Below are 16,445 nucleotides of genomic sequence, written 5' to 3'. Positions count from 1 at the left end.
CGCCAGCGACCTCCCGCCACTGGTCTTCATCACCGTCAACGGATTTCTGCTCTGCCGTTGCCACCGTAGTGAACCTCCATCGAAATAGGGTATGGGTTCGACTCTATGTGCTAATTCCTTAACTACGATTCATAGCACATTACTTTTCCATGATCATGACCACGTATGCAAACAATCCATCCACCGAAAACTTCCTTTAGATTAGATTGGATTTGAAAATTTAGGGTTAGGTCTCTGTCGGACTCATCTCGGACCGACCGAAGTGTAGAAATTGGTCTCACCGATTTGGCTTAGGCCTTAGCACATGCATTTTCGGTCTGACCGAGTTCGATTCTCTGTGAAACCCTAGCAGTCTCGGTGCCACCAAACTGTGACTTGGTCTAACCGAGTTCACTAGTTTAGGTTCCAAAAGCTGCTTCAGTATCACCGAGTTTATCAAATCGGTAGCTCCAAAATGCTTTCTGTGGAGAACTAAAACTAAGTTTTTAAGTCATCTGTTTTGCAAAAACTCTGCACTTTGTGATGCTCATCCACTCTACCTCATCTACATCTATTCACAGGATCTGCTGTCAGTGATTGCCAAGATGTCTGACCAGAGTGACAGTCAGTATAGATCTGAGAAACATGTGCAATTGAGTGAGGGTTCAGATCCATCAAGCACATTAGATGATGGCAGCAGAAGCACTCCTAGTAACTTGCCAAAGGCAGCCACTAGGACAAGGCAGAAGAGAACCTCAGACTCTGAGGATGGAGACTATGTGGCTGTTGAGGATGAGGCCACCTCAAAGAAGAAAGTGCTGAAGAAGGAGTATGGCTCAGCTGCTACAACAAAGCCAGGGATGCACAAGAAGGCACCTGCCAAGAGAATGCCAACATCCAAGCCTAGGAAAGCAGCCTTGGAAGAAACTATGGAGTTCACTCTTGAACCCAAAGAGGCTGGAGAAGGCAAGAAGAGAAAGGAAAGGGTCAAGAAGACCACTGCCAGAGTTCTAGGAGATCATCCATGTATAAGGATCCCACAAAAGAAGAGGAAGAGGATGCTCCAGCACCCAAAGCACAGAAGCCTATGGGAGATGCAATTAAGTCAAGGGCTGCAACATCAAAGCCCAAGTCTGCTCCCAAAGCTCAAGCTCAGAAGTCAAGAGAAACACTATAAGTATTCCTGCAGAAGAGAAGAACACGGCCCCAGTGCCTCAAACTTAAGAAGAGGATGATGAGTCTCTTGTTTTGAGGAAATTAAAACCCAAGATCCCAGACCACAATGATGCTCATCCAGTGGCTAAAAGACATGCACATCAGAAAAGATGCTGAACTGAGATTGTGGAGACAGTCTGATCCCTATGCTATTAGGAAGAGGACTGCAGTTGACTACATATTTCATACAAAAGAACGGCAAGACTTCTATGAGACAATTTTGCTCGACAAGAAGCCCATTGTTTGTGACATGAGATGGGTTGATTGGGAATACATTAAGGAAAATGAAGATCACTTCCCAGGAGTATATAACAGCATCAAAGCATGTGGAGTAGATGAGTTTGTTGGATAGAAGTTCACAAAATGGAATGATGAGCTGATCATGTAGTTTTACTCCACTGCTCACTTTTTCCCACATGGGAAGATCATATGGATGTCTGAAGGTACTAGGTACCCATCCACTATTGAAGAATGGGCCAAGCTGATCAATGCCCCAGAGGAACATGAGGATGACTTGGACGTGTATGCCAAGAAGAATAAAGACCACAAATCCATGGCAAACGTGTACAAACACATCCCTAATAAAGCTTTGGAGACTCACAAGCTTGGATCTGTACATTACTTGTTGTCTGGTCTGCCTACCATCAACTGGATCCTAAGGCACACATTGCTACCCAGGTCAGGAGATCACAAGATGATCATAGGACATTCCATCAACATGCTGCAAATCTTTGATGTCCCTCAGAAGTTTAAAGTCATGAGCCTGATTGTAGAGACAGTCAGGAGGACAGCTACTAACCAAAAGAGAAGCTGTGGGTATGCTCCACATATTTAGGAGCTCATCAATTATAAGATGGGCACAGGAACATACTTGTTGGACAAGGAGCATCTACCCCTATATCCTGAATTTGAAGATAATGAAGTTGTCATGAATGAGAATGAACCGTCATCAGCTCAAGCACAAGAGAAGAGAGCCAAAGCTAAGGTAGAGAAATCTACAAGGATGCCAAGTGCAGAAGAAGTATCTCAGGTGTTCCTGAAGCCAAAACAAGTTCAATTGGGCTATCTGATTCGAGCTACACTGAGTATTGATAAGGGCTTGGCCACCCTGACTCAAAATCAGGAGAGCCTGGAGAGGATTGTTGAGACAAAATTCTATGATCTTGACCTCAAGGTAACTGAGATACAGACTGAAGTTGAGCAGCTCCAGGAGGAAGCAGAAGAGAGGAGAGGGAAGGCAACTACTGATGCTTTTTAGCGTGTGCCACGAGGTCAGAGGACTGCCGCAGTGCTAATACCAGTTTCTAGAACTACTTTGTCAGCATCAGCAGCTACAGCCTCAGTACCTCCTCCAGTAGCCACTCCACCAGCTCCAACTACATCGATAGATGCCTTTGTCCTTGGAGTTCTCTCTACACCACGTCCTGAATACCAAGCGTGAGAGACGCATAGCACTACGCATTTTCAATCTTTTTGGTAACTTGTTGCCAAAGGGGGAGAATTATGTATAGATCATAGGCTTTGAGAGAGAGTGTTTTGCTTTTTTATCTCTCTTGTTTTTGGTTGAACCTTTCTATGCGCTTGGTTGATACACTATGTCTTTGTCTATGTGAGATACTCGTTTGATCATGTGACTGATCATATGCTACCTTAATGCTTGCTTGGATGATATTATCTCTTATATTCCATATATGATCATTCACTTTGCTTGGTGATGAGTGCACGTTTTTAATGTTTATCATTTTGAGCGCTCCACCAAGATGTATGTGACATGGAAGAGTGACCCATGATCCTAATCGATTGTGCATTTGCATTCAAGAGCAAATTTTAAATAATGCACAAATTTAGGGGGAGCTCTTGCTTATCACATACTTCTCAAAGCGACGATGTATTTCAATCTTATAACCACTTGTCGAAGCTTTGATCTATATGTTGTCATCAATTACCAAAAATGGGAAGATTGAAAGTGCAACTATCCCTGGGTGGGTTTGGTAATTCCTAACAACATATAGCTCATTGAGCTAATACTATTTCAAGATAAATATTTCAGGAAAGCTCAATGATTGGCATGGCATGGATTAGAAATGTGGACCCCTCAAAATGCTAAGGACAAAAGATTGGCTCATGCTCTAAAGCTCAAGACTCTACATTTTACTTTTTAGTGATCCAAGATCACATTGAGTCCATAGAAAAAGCCAATACTATTAAAAGGGGATACAGTGTTGTTTAATGGGTTACTTGCTCAAAATTCTTAGTGATATGCTCCAAAACCCTCAACCACTTTCTCATATCCACATATGTCCCAAACCAAAAGTCAAACTCGGCCCCACCAAAACTTTCTATCCAGCGCCACCGAGTTCAGTTGACATAGCCACTGCCACAAAACCCTAGTCTTTTCGGTCTCACCGATAGGGATCTCGGTCTCACCGAGATGGGATTGCAAACTCTCTATTTCCTTTCATAATGTTTCGGTCCAACCGAAATAAGCGATTGGTCCCATCGAGTTCGCAATGCAAACTCTCTGTTTCCCCTTCGTAACGTTTCGGTCTCACCGAGATGAGCGAATCGGTCCCACCGAGTTTGCCTGACCAACTCTCTGATTAGCTTATTACCAAAATCGGTCCCACCGAGTTTGTGTAATCGGTCTCACCGAGATTATGTTATGCCCTAACCCTAATGAAATCGGTCTCACCGAGTTAACATGTCGGTCCCACCGAAAGTCCTAACGTTCACATTTTGAACTAAATCGGTCCCACCGAGTTTGGTGATTTGCGTGTAACGGTTAGATTTTGTGTGGAGGCTATAAATACCCCTCCACCCACTCTTCATTAGAAGAGAGACCATCAGAACATGCCTACACTTCCATCATACATTTTCTGAGAGAGAACCACCTACTCATGTGCTGAGGTCAAGATATTCCATTCCAACCATATGAATCTTGATCTCTAGCCTTCTCCAAGTTTCTTTCCACTCAAATCATCTTTCCACCAAATCCAAATCAATGAGAGAGAGTTGAGTGTTGGGGAGACTATCATTTGAATCACAAGAGCAAGGAGTTCATCATCAACACACTGTCTATTACCTTTTGCAGAGTGGTGTCTCCTAGATTGGTTAGGTGTCACTTGGGAGCCTCCGTCAAGATTGTGGAGTTGAACCAAGGAGTTTGTACGGGCAAGGAGATTGCCTAATTCGTGAAGATCTACCCTAGTGAGGCAAGTCCTTCGTGGGCGATGGCCATGGTGGGATAGACAAGGTTGCTTCTTCGTGGACCCTTCGTGGGTGGAGCCCTCCGTGGACTCGCGCAACCGTTACCCTTCGTGGGTTGAAATCTCCATCAACGTGGATGTATGATAGCACCACCTATCGAAACCACGCCCAAAATCTCCATGTCTACATTGCGTTTGCTCCCTCCAAACACCTCCCTTTACCTTCATGTGCAATGTTTTACATTCCGCTGCTATACTCGTAGACTTGCATGTGTAGGTTGTTTACTTGACTAGTGCTAAGTTGCTAAAATCTGCCAAGACTTAAAATTGGGAAAAGGCTAGATTTTTATTTGGTGAAGTAGTCTAATCACCCCCCCTCTAGACATACTTTCGATCCTACATAACCCAACCACTCTTTTTCACAGTCACAAACAAATGGATCGGTTTGATCCATAAAATCAACATCATGGGCAAAAAATTATTTCAGGATGAGTACAACTTGTTGTAAATAGAAGCCGAGCATGTTTAAAAGCTCATTTATCCACCTGAAACTTCTCTTTTTGCTGTTCAACGTGTCCGTCCATGAGAAATCTCTTGCGGTAAAACTTAAGCCTCACGGGCAATAGTAACCTCGCATTCAACAGGAAGAAAGTGACAAAGCTTCTGTTTGCCTGGTTGGATGCATATCCTTCCATCGTTACTGTCCTCAAACGAATGTCATGAGAACTAAGAAAATCCTGGTGCTTATTACGCCACCGATTGGTTATATGTTTTTCTCCATGTGGTTGCAGTACCTAAGTAGACATGAAGATTTGAAAACAGTTAAGGTCTGAAAAAGAGTATGTCGAAAGAGCAATAGCTGAACGGTTAATTATAGTACAATATATACGGTCTTTCAATGTGCATGAAATCGTCACGTTTATATATAAATTCTCCAGAGACCGAAAGCATCACAGCAAGCCAATAATTATGTTCAGATCATAACTAAACATTCTGATATATATGATCTTGACAGAATCCAGCAGCATTGATAGGCTATCCATGGACGAACTCTTCATTGAGCATATAACATAATATTAGTACCCAAAGTGTACTCCAAGATGATATAAAACTTATTCGCACAAATGAAAAATGCATCTTATTATTACAAATGTGTAGATGATAATATACGGTACCTGAAGAAGTGAGGAGCCAAACACCAACTTGTTGTGGTCATCAAATGGAGTACTAATTAGACCACAAATTAGACCCAAGGTCTCCAGTTTGGGCGCAGAGATGACAGTTATTTGCGAAGGTTTATAACAATCATCAAGGAGCAACCTTTGAAGTGAAGGGGCATCTTCGATGATAAGCTGTAGTTCTTCAAAACAAATTCCAATGCTTTTAAGGTGAGGCGACTTTATTTGGAGACAACTGATAGGGATTTCTATTCCCAAAACAATCAGCAAGCGCTCTAGGGCCGGGCAACTGGAGTGGATGATGTTGTGTAGTGAGGCCTTCGACAAATAAACCACCACAAGCGAAAGTTTTTTTAGCAGTGGGAGTCGAAGCATTTGTACTAGATCGTCTGGTACATGGCACCGGGCGAAGGTGCCGGTGTGGAGAGAAGAGGAAAACCGCGGTATGGACAATGGTGGTGTGGGTAAAAATTCTTGGTGTGTTCGTGGTATGAAACTTACGTGGTAATGGTAGAACTCAAACTGCTGGAGTTTTTCGAATTCAGGGGATGTCACCAAGCGTCCACCGTGCCGGGTATGGACAACATGTAGCGTGTCAGGATGCAGAGGCATTGAACGGGGCCCTGCTGGTGAGAGGAGATGATGGCTCTGAGGAGATCAAATTCAGGAAGTACAGATATCTAACGACAGTCGAGATTGAGGGGCGCGGTGCGCCATAGAGGGCACCACCGAGTTGAGAGGACTTGTGTGCAGCCGCAATCCTTGGTGGGGAGAAGCGAGATGATCTCCTCAAGGATAATGTCCGGGATATCGCTGATGCGGTCCATCGGAGATTCTACCGGTTCCTCAGATCCGGGTGGGGGGGGGGCTCGCTGCTTCTCCCCGCACTACTGGGTGCGGGGTCTACAACCGGCGTCGCCGCTGGCGGGAGCCTCATCTTCTGGGCGCTGGGACCAGTCAACTCCATTTTCCTTGTGGGCGTCGCGCTGAGCTCACGAGTTTGAGCAGAGTAGCCAGAGACGAGCCTAGTGGCAGTGCGCGTGGGGAAGAAGGAGGGCTGGGGTTTCTGTGGGAGTGGAAGAAGAGGAGGATGCGTTTTCTGTACGGGTGAGGAAGAAGAGGAGCAGGCGTTTTCTGTACGAGTGAGGAAGATGGGGAGCAGGGGAATTGGGGGGCGACGGAAGCGGGAGAGTCCAGTGAGCTGCAGTTTAAGTGGAAGCGAGGAGGAAGGAGGGTTTTTCTGGGATCGTCCCCTCTTCAAGAAATATGGGCTTCTCCTCGCAAAAAACAAAAACAAATGGGCTTTAAGATGGATAGGCTTTTGTATCGGCCCAGTCGGCTGCCCGTGTTTCGTGCTGTAGAGCCTTAACACTAGAGGCAGCCCATTAGAGACACTCTCCAGCTCTCCAGCTTATTGCCCATTCGAAAGAAAATAAGAGACACCACCAGCTTAATTATGGCTCCTCATCGGTAACATTTTTCAACTTGAAAAAAAAGTTATATCTCCTTTTCGATCTGGCTTGGCATCCACCAAATTTGAGGATGGTGTACTACATCCAGACACTCACACTGGTCGTAGCGCGGCAAAATGAGGGGTCAAATAACATGCCCACAATATACATAGATTAACAGGAATTGTGGGGGATTAAATCATGTACAAGCCAAATTCCCCTACATTCCTCTCCAAACCCCTTGGGAGGATGTTGAATTGAACAAGGCCTAAGACTGAGTAACTTAGGCTAGTCAGGCTAGTAATAGTAGGAGTAACTTAGGTAGTAACATAGCGCACTTCAAGAAATTTTTGCTTATGTGGCATGTAGTTAATGAGGTGAGAGGTGTTTAGAGTAACATAATATGTTACTATAACATAGTGCTTCCCGAAAAAGGATGAGTCTACAAGCTAATAAATGAACCCATCTATGACACTACTATTATGTTACTTTGCATTATGGAGGTAGTAACTTAGACTAGTGTCATATGCATGACACTAGTATAAGTTACTCCCCACTATGACCGGCCTCATATGGGAGTAACTTAGGTAGTAACATAGCGCACTCCAAGAAAATTTTGCTTATGTGGCATGTAGTTAATGAGGAGAGAGATGTTTAGAGTAACGTAGTATATGTTATAGTATAAGTTACTCCACCATCTATAGGTGCTAAGCCTGCCACGTAGGCATAAAAATATGATGTGGCAAGTTAATTAAGAAGAGATAGACTAGTTTGGTGACCCCAGGAAGAAACGGTGCTAAGCGCGTGTACCTAGGTGGAAAGACAGTTTTGAGTCTATAGCTAATTAAATGAAGCAAGCTTAGCAACAACAAACTAAGCACCTATGCATTGGAGACTTGAGTTGCTAATCCATTTAATGCACCTAGCACCTCATCTAAGCACATTTGTACAATATCATAATATGATACTCAACCCTCTCTTTATTCATTTAATTCTATGCCACCTCATCAAATTTGCCTACTACTAGTTGGCATGCATGATACTACTTATAATACTCCCATTACAACCAGCCTGGTAGAATTAAAATACCTAATCTAAATGGTCGCCGCCCAATCTATTTGTCCTCCTCCAGCATCCGGCAGAAGAAGAATCATGCATGACACTGGCTGTATTCGCCGGCGTCGCCTCGGTGGTGGCCTTCATGGGATACAATCGGCGGCGGCCTCCCGTGTTCTACTTCTCCTCGATGATGGCGGCGGGCGGGGACGTGCTGCCCGTCACCTCATTGACATCCACGTAGCCGCGTCGCCTCATCGACATTCACGACGGCTTCTTTCTCTACCTGCATGTCGCGGCTACGCGCGCGTCGATGGCGGATGGCGCAGTCGCAGACACTGGAGGCGCTATACGACACGGTGGCATCGAGAGCAACGACGATGCCCGTGCCGTCGTGTTCCCTGACAAGCCGACATGGAGCAAGTCGGCACTCTTCCTCGAGCTGTATTGGAGAGGCTAGCTATAGAACCACGCGCTGGCTTATTGCGGCAACTGCCTCCGACGGACTAGGCGAGATAGGTCGAGAAGCGAGCTGCCTCTCTCGTAAATGCGGGGCTCGGTAGGCCACCTAGATGGCTTTTATGCTGAAGAACTGCTCTTCCTGCTCGTCGAATGCCGCCTAAAGAGTGGACAAAATGGTGGAAGGAGGAGCTTGGCCGGCGTCCTGCTCCTGAACGGACGTGTGTGGCCGGAGTTGGTTTCTCGCATTCCACGCGGGGTTAAATGTAGGTTTTTGAATGCGGCGAGGAGGCGGATATAGCTGGGACTGCAGCGGGCGGCGCCTTGGGCCGGCGCGCGCTTCAAATGGGGATGCAGTGAGAGGTCGCGTCCGCCCTTACCCCCTTGACTGTGGACCTTGACGGTCACCTTGTGTCCAGATCTGAGATGCCACGTGTACCAGATGAATGACTCCAAGTTCGACCACCATGATGCTAGAGGTGCAAGCTGAGGAACACTGTTGGAGACACCCCCTCATAGTTTTCCTCGTCATCATCTGAGTCCTAGAAGATCTCACCCACATCATCATTAGGCATGCAACCACCTTCATAGACAATGTGCATACAAGGAGTAGAGGCGACTAGGGACACACCATGTTGTGGGCACTCCGTATGTGCTCGTGTGCATGCAGCGTGCGTGCTTTTCCATCGGTGCTAGCTCTAAGGCCGAGGTTGCGGTCGTCTTTGTCTCGGGCTAGTCGTTGAGCAACGACGGCAGAGAGGTGCTGCAAGAGATGCGTAGGCACTGTTGTGTGCGAGCTTCGCCGTAGCACGATGAACCAGACGTCGCCACAGATCACTACAAGAAAAGACACATGCGTGACATTTTGGGCCGAACGAAAATTTTATCTATCATACTGATGACACTTCTATGACAATAATTGTGACAAAACACGGTATCATCATAGATGTGGTGGGGTCCTGCTTCTATGACAAAAAAACATGACAAAGAATGGGATTTTTGTCCTGGGCGAGCCGGAGATGTAGCTGCATGAAATTCTTTGGGTCGTCCATGACGGAAAACCGTGGTAGAAGCGAGGGCGAGGAAAATATCAGGGTGTTACCGGTTACGGTGGATGGTCGGGGCCGAGCGATGCTCGTTTCTCTCGTTCACGCACGCGGGTGCGAGGCGTTGGGCTCTAACTGAACCCGAGCGAGGTGTTGGGCTTTAACTGAACCCGAGCGAGGCGTTGGGCTCTAACTGAACCCGAGCGAGGCGTTGGGCTCTAACTGAACCCGAGCGATTGCACTGCAGGCTATGCGTTAGTGAACCCGAGTGATCGATCGATGGCTGTTAACTAAACCCGATCGAGCGATTCCTTCGCTACTGCAGCTAACTGAAGGCAATCGATGCTGCCTCTGGATGAACAGTAAGTGTTGCTGTGGGGGTTTGGATGAACAGTTCCCGGTGGGGGTGGATGAATAGGACGCCGTGGTGTTGCCTCTAGATGAACAGTGAGCGTTGCTGGGGGGTTTGGATGAATAGTTCTCGGTGGGGGTGGATGAACAGGACCCCATGGTGTTGCCTCTGGATGAACAGGACCCTGATCGATCGAGCCGGTTGGGGCTAGATGAACAGGACCCCGTGGAGGGTTGGATGAACAGGACCACCCCGTGGAGGGCAGGATGAACAGTGGACGGTGGAGGGCTGGATGAACAGTGGCCCGTGGAGGGGTGGTTGAACTGGAGCCCGTGGAGAGGGCTGGTTGAACAGTAGCCGGTGGAGTAGCGCGCGGTGGAGGCTAGATGAACATGAGCCCGTGGATGAACAGTCGAAGCTGGAGGCTGGAGGAGGTCGAAGGTGGATGAACAGTAGCCCATGGAGGCTGGAGGGGGTCGACGGTGGAGATGAACAGTATCCCGTGGAGTCCCGTTTTGCGGTACGCCACACCCCTCCCAATGAACAGGACCCCCGTTTCGACCGTAGTGCTCCAACACAAGTCCGTTTCCTCCGTTTTGCGGTACGCCACACCCCTCCCGATCAACAGGAGCCCCGTTTCGACCATAAGAGGTCTATTTCGTCCGCTTTGCGGTACGCCAGACCCCTTGAGGGAGTCCTGGATTAGGGGGTCTCCGGACAGCCGGACTATATCCTTTGGCCGGGCTGTTGGACTGTGAAGATACAAGATTGAAGACTTCGTCTCGTGTCCGGATGGGACTCTACTTGGCGTGGAAGGCAAGCTAGGCAATACAGATATGGATATCCCCTCCTTTGTAACTGACCTTGTGTAACCCTAACCCTCTCCGGTGTCTATATAAACCGAAGGGTTTTAGTCCGTAGAACGACAACAACCATAACATACAATCATACCATAGGCTAGCTTCTAGGGTTTAGCCTCTCCGATCTCGTGGTAGATCTACTCTTGTACTACCCATATCATCAATATTAATCAAGCAGGACGTAGGGTTTTACCTCCATCAAGAGGGCCCGAACATGGGTAAAACATCGTGTCCCCTGCCTCCTGTTACCATCCGACCTAGACGCACAGTTCGGGACCCCCTACCCGAGATCTGCCGGTTTTGACACCGACACCCCTCCCGATGAACAGGATCCCGTTTCGAACATGACCAGTCGAACACAAGGCCGTTTCCTCCGTTCTGCGGTACGCCAGGCCTCGTTTCCATCGGCTGTTCTGTCCAAGCCCTCCCGATGAACACGGCAATGCATTCCGTTCCGACCCAGCCGGTTGGCTCCCCATGAACACGACGACGATGCAGCTGCTCCGTTCCGACCTAGCCATGTACACGAGCACTAGCCGTACGTATGCGTGAGTAGGCATTTGAGACCCTGCCCGTATGTACGTACGTGGCCATATTTTCTTTCTTGCACACTTGCCACTGTACGTACGTGTACATGCTACGTGCACGCCTCTACTACGACACATGCGCACCTCTACATCAACCAGTATGTATGTACACGTTCGCGACTAGAATGCCAATGCTACGTACACTTCGACCAGGTGGGTCCCGACTGTCAGGTAATTCCTTGCATGCGAAGATGTAGCTCGTGGGTCCCAGCAGTCAGGGGGGCGAATCATTTTTTTGCCCGGACGCACTTCCTTGCGTGCAAAGATGTAGCTGGTGGGTCCCATCAGTCAAGGCAAACATTTTTTTGCGAAATACGGTGGCCCGTCCGGTGGGTCCCCGCTGTCAAGTGCGGGAATAATTATTTTGCGCGGAATAAGGAGGCACTTCCTTGCTGCGTCCGTGGAGCCAGCTGTCAGCCTCTACACGTATAGTCCACGTCGAAGCCGTTCCTTGACCACATTGACCACGCCGCACCGAGAGCACCAGGGCGGTGGATGACGGCGAGGCCTAGGAAGGGGACGACACGGAGCCGGGGAAGACGCGGCAGTGGATGCCCACGCGTAGAGGAGTATGAGGGTTCACTGGTTTGCCGCAGAATAACAGGGGGTGTGGGTGAGCAAAGGGATGGCCTGGCCAGCGGTGGGAGTAGTAGGGGGCGGTGAGGCCTCCGCCGCATCGCAGGCGGCCACGGGAGGCAGGAGCATGAGGCACGACCGGCACTGGTTTGGGCGGCTTGAGCAAGAAGACCAAAGGTTGAAGAAGCACTACGGCTGTTGGATGGACATCGTACGGTCACTGGAGCTAGAATCGTGTATATTGACTAAGTTGACAAAGCCCTCCGTCCCCGTCAACTTAGTAGACCCACAAGTCACCCTGCAACTATACTGGGTCCTAGATAGCAGTGGGAGTATTCTTTTTTGTGCGTAATAAGGAGGCACTTCCTTGCATGTGAAGATATAGCTGGTGGGTCCAAGCTGTCGGCGGAGGTAACATTTTTTTCATGATATACAGAGGCCGTTTCGGTGGGTCCCAGATGTCAGGTGGAGGAATCATTATTTTGCGCATAATAACGAGGCAATTCCTTCCGTGCGGCCGTGGACCCAGCTATCAGCCTCTCCATGTACAGTCCACTTGAGATGCATGTCGGTCGTTGACCACGTTGACCAGGTCACGCCGAGAGCACCAGGGCGGTGGGCGACAATGAGGCCTAGTAAGGGAACGACATGGAGGCAGGGAAGACTCGGCGGTTGTTTTCCACGCGGAGGGGAGTAAGACTGTACGAGGGTTTACTGGTTCGTTTGCCGTCGCCGGAGAATAACAATAGGTGTGGGTAAGTAGAGGGATGGCTAGGCCAGCGATGGGAGTACGGTGGGGCGGTGAGGCCTGTGCGGCAGCACAGCCAGCTGCAGGGAGGAGGGAGCAGGCAGTCCCGCCGACGCTTGTTTGAGCGGCTGGAGCAGGAAGAGCAGACATTGAAGAAGCACGACGGCCGTTGGATGGACATCCAACAGTCACTGCTTGTGCGTCAACCTTTTTTTTAGGAAAGCCTCAAATCTATGGAAAACATCATACAGCCCATCTGCCATTATTTCTAATTATTGACAGTCCATTTGCTAATTCTTAACGTTTTTTTGGAGCCCATATTCTTTTTGTTAGCATTACAGCCCATATTGTGGCCACGGTTAAAAAATTATACGAAATTTCGCATATTTCGGTGCGGTCCGAGCTGTTTTAATCCCGAAATTTCGAGTCACATTCAAACTGATTTAAAAAATAAATGTATATCAATATGAAATCCAACAAATTGTCCACGCATAAAAATCAATGCAATTTAAAATATCGAAATGAAAAAAAGAAATTTGAAACTAATTGCCAGTTTGATGTGTTTTGAAAATGTACATCCCATTTCTCATTACTGATAGGCCATTTTCTCGGCAAGCCGAATGAAGCTCTCCTCGTCTTGAAAGATTTGCAGCCCAATAGGCCTGACAAAGTGACCTACTTGGCAAATCACAAAAAACTGGGCTGTTGCCATGCACCCAGCTGTCAGCCTCTCCACATACAGTACTCTTCCGATGGAAGTCGGTCGTTGACCACATTGAACATGCCGCGCCGAGAGCACCAAGGCGGTGGACGACGGCGAGGCCTAGGAAGGGGACGACGTGGGGCTGGGGAAGATGCGGAAGTGGATGCCCACGCGGAGAGGAGTACGAGGGTTCACTGGTTCGGTTGCGGTGTGAGGCTGCCGTCGCTGCAGAATAACAGTGGGTGTGGGTGAGTGGATGGATGGCCTGGCCAGCGGTGGGAGTAGTATGGGGGCGGTGAGGCCTCCGCGGCAGCACAGCCGGCCACGGGAGGCAGGAGCAGGCGGCACGACCGACGCTACTTTGGGTGGCTGGAGCAAGAAGACTAGAGGTTGAAGAAGCACTACGGCCGTTGGATGGACATCGTACGGTCACTGGAGCTAGAATCGTTCATATTGACTAAGTTGACAAAGCCCTCCATCCGCGTCAACTTAGTAGGCCCACAAGTCAGCCTCCCATATGGTGGGTCCCAGCTAGCAGGGGGAGTATTCATTTTTTTTGTGCGTAATAAGGAGGCACTTCCTTGCGTGCGAAGATATAGCTAGTGGATCCGAGCTGTCAGTGGGGGCAACAATTTTTTCACGAAATAAAGAGGCCCTTTCGGTGGGTCCCAGATGTCAGGTGGAGGAATCATTATTTTGCGCGTAATAAGGTGGCATTTCCTTGTGTGTGGCCGTGGACCCAGCTGTCAGCATCTCCATGTACAGTCCACTTCTGATGGATGTCGTTCATTGACCACATTTACCACGCCGTGCCGAGAGCACCAGGGAGGTGGACGACAGCGAGGCCTACGTAGGGAACGACACGGAGCCGGGGAAGACACGGCAGTGGCTGCCCACGCGGTGGAGAGTATGAGGGTTGACTGGTTCGGCTGCCGTCGCCGGAAAATAACAAGAGGTGTGGGTGAGTAGAGGGATAGACAGGCCAGGGATGCGAGTATGTGATGGGTTCATGAGGCCTGCCCGGCAGCACAGCCGGCCACGGGAGGCGGGAGCAGGCTGTTCCGACGGCGCTGGTTTGGGCGGCTGGGGAGGAAGATCAGAGACTGAAGAAGCACGATTGCCGTTAGATTGACATCTAACGGTCTTACGCTAGTAGAGTCGATTGTTGACTAAGTTTCTTTTTTGATAAACCTTGTGTATGCATGAACTTAGTAGGCCCACAAGTCATCCTCCAAATCTGTGGCAGACAACATAGAGCCCATTTGCTATTTTTTAATAATTTGCGGCCCATTTGCTAATTCTTAAGTAATTTATTATAGCCCATTTTCTGCCCAAGACCACGGTCAAAAAGTTCAACCTTATTTTGCATATTTCTATGGAGTCCGAACTTTTGTATTCCCGAAATGATAAACATTTTTAAGAACTTATTGATTTGCCAAAAAATCATTTTGTCTTTGTAAGAAAATAAGACGTGGGCCAATTGAGTTGGTTTAAGGGAAAACCAGTGGTAAAAAAATCAGCGCTAGGAGGGAAAACAACAACAAAAATAAGGATGTAAATATGAAAAGGGAATTTTATGTATTTTCAGTATAATGATACGTGTATATGAACTAGTAAAACTATAGGTAGAGATTAGAAAACGGATGTAGGACATGCGTTTCAAGAGGAAAACAGAACTGGGCTGTGTGTTTGATTCAGTAAAAAAAAGTGCCTGCGGATGTTGTAATACAAAATATAACTAACGCTGGCGGGCCAGAGGCCAGTAGATACCTGCTGGATCTTTGTGCCCCGTTGTCGTCATGGGCTGGGCCTGTTAAAAACAAAACCAAGCCTGGGCAGTCTACAACCCAGTTGAAACTTGCTCGACCTGAAAAAACAATATACGTGCTCAATAAACGAGAGAATTTTGCAAGTACAGACTGATAACTGGGATGCAGCAGGGATATTGTTTTTTCATCGTGATAATAAGAGCATGCACTTGTTTCAAAAAAATGGAGAACAGGGAATTTAAATGGGAGGTGCTTATGCTACCCATCAAATAAAAATCAGGTGCCTGAAAATTCGTTTAGAAACAAATGATTCAGCTTTATATCCACGTAGACCCTCGGCATGATGGTTGGAAGCAAATGCCAAGTTCATACCAAAAGATCATTAACAACAATACCAACTTGCGGACGATAAGGTAGTACAAGTACCAATACCAAACTAACTTATAATCTTTTTACTCCTGGCCCTAGTGTTCGTCTGGTAGAAAATCATGCAGAGGACCAGCTCCCGCTCCTTCTCTTGCTCCAGGTCCCCGAGGTGGTACTGGTGCATCACCTAGTTGGTCCTCTGCTGGTCGAAGTTCTTGTTGGTGTGCAGCACCATAACCTTTTTGTTGCCCGTCTGCTGGCCGTTGACCATCACCGGCAAGGTATAGCCGGTGTTGTGCCACATCTCGAGCATACCGCACTCCGACTGTATCTTGCGACGCGCCCACGTGCCCTTTTTGAACGCCCTGTAATTGCGCTGGAAGAAATGCTTGCTTAGGCCACTCAGTGTGATACCTGCTGTATTGTCGAATACAGGTTTTAGTGTACGTAGTTGGCATTTTCATAACATCTTTGGCATGTTGCAGTCACTTGTTTCACTTTTTATTAACTGTCAAATTGTAATTGCTTCACCAGGTCTGCGTCTAAAAAGAAAAATAGAGCTATAAACAAAGGAATATGTTTGTGCACGTAGACGGCCAATCGGTGTCTTACCTGGAAGTTTCTCAGGATGGGTGTAGCATATGTCGTGCTCGCTGTCGACGGTTGGTATGAACAAATCAATGAGAGGGTGAGATCTCGTGTTGTCAGCACTCACTTTGGCCTCAAGGTGCTCGAACAGCTCCTGATCCGTGTGATCGAACTTGACGCCAGCCGGCACCACCGGCTAATCCTTCTTCGACTTGCATGGGTTAATTCCAGTTATATGGTACTCAATGTATGATCAATCGACTGTTTAAGTGAATGATGAAAGATTTCGACAGATAAGTGGTACTC

The sequence above is a fragment of the Triticum urartu genome, chromosome 6A, assembly GCF_056163025.1.
Source record: "Triticum urartu cultivar PI428250 chromosome 6A, HENAU_Tu73, whole genome shotgun sequence".
NCBI lineage: Eukaryota > Viridiplantae > Streptophyta > Magnoliopsida > Poales > Poaceae > Triticum > Triticum urartu.
The sequence above is the reverse complement of the archived record's forward strand: the minus strand, read 5'-3'. Positions refer to the sequence as shown.